At 71.8% G+C, this 255-nt stretch overlaps 1 protein-coding gene across 4 annotated transcripts in view; it reads right to left on the bottom strand.

The window, feature by feature from the left end:
- EOLA1 (endothelium and lymphocyte associated ASCH domain 1) overlaps positions 1–236 on the bottom strand; it is a 6,825-nt gene extending 6,589 nt beyond the window's left edge. Inside the window, exon 1 of one of the 4 annotated variants that reach the window (XM_006171104.3) lies at positions 113–236. The gene's annotated coding sequence lies outside the window, so the exon portion shown is untranslated. Of the gene's footprint in view, positions 1–66 lie in introns of all 4 variants that reach the window. The other 3 variants (XM_014585239.2, XM_006171102.3, XM_006171103.3) reach the window with 3 other exon arrangements.
- Positions 237–255: the final 19 nt, after the last annotated feature.

Genomic DNA, 255 nt, shown 5'->3' with positions numbered 1-255 from the left:
CCCGTCCCCCCCACCAGGCCCGGCCCCCGCCGTAGCCCTTAGAGCCGAGGGCAGGAAGGCACGCACCCAGGCGCTTACGTTGACCACGCGCCCGAACACAGCAAGCACCCACCGGGCCCAGGGAGCGGTCGGAGGGGCCGCGTTACGTAACGCCGCACGTGCGTCACACGCAGCTGGAAACTCACGCACACGGACGCTCCCGCCTGCCGCTAGGAGACGCTGTTCCCTCGTAAGGTCCCCAGCCGCCACGGGGGG

Source organism: Tupaia chinensis, unplaced genomic scaffold, assembly GCF_000334495.1.
Source record: "Tupaia chinensis unplaced genomic scaffold, TupChi_1.0 Scaffold149333_1, whole genome shotgun sequence".
In the NCBI taxonomy this organism is placed as follows: Eukaryota; Metazoa; Chordata; class Mammalia; order Scandentia; family Tupaiidae; genus Tupaia; species Tupaia belangeri.
This window is presented reverse-complemented; position numbering and strand designations above follow the sequence as displayed.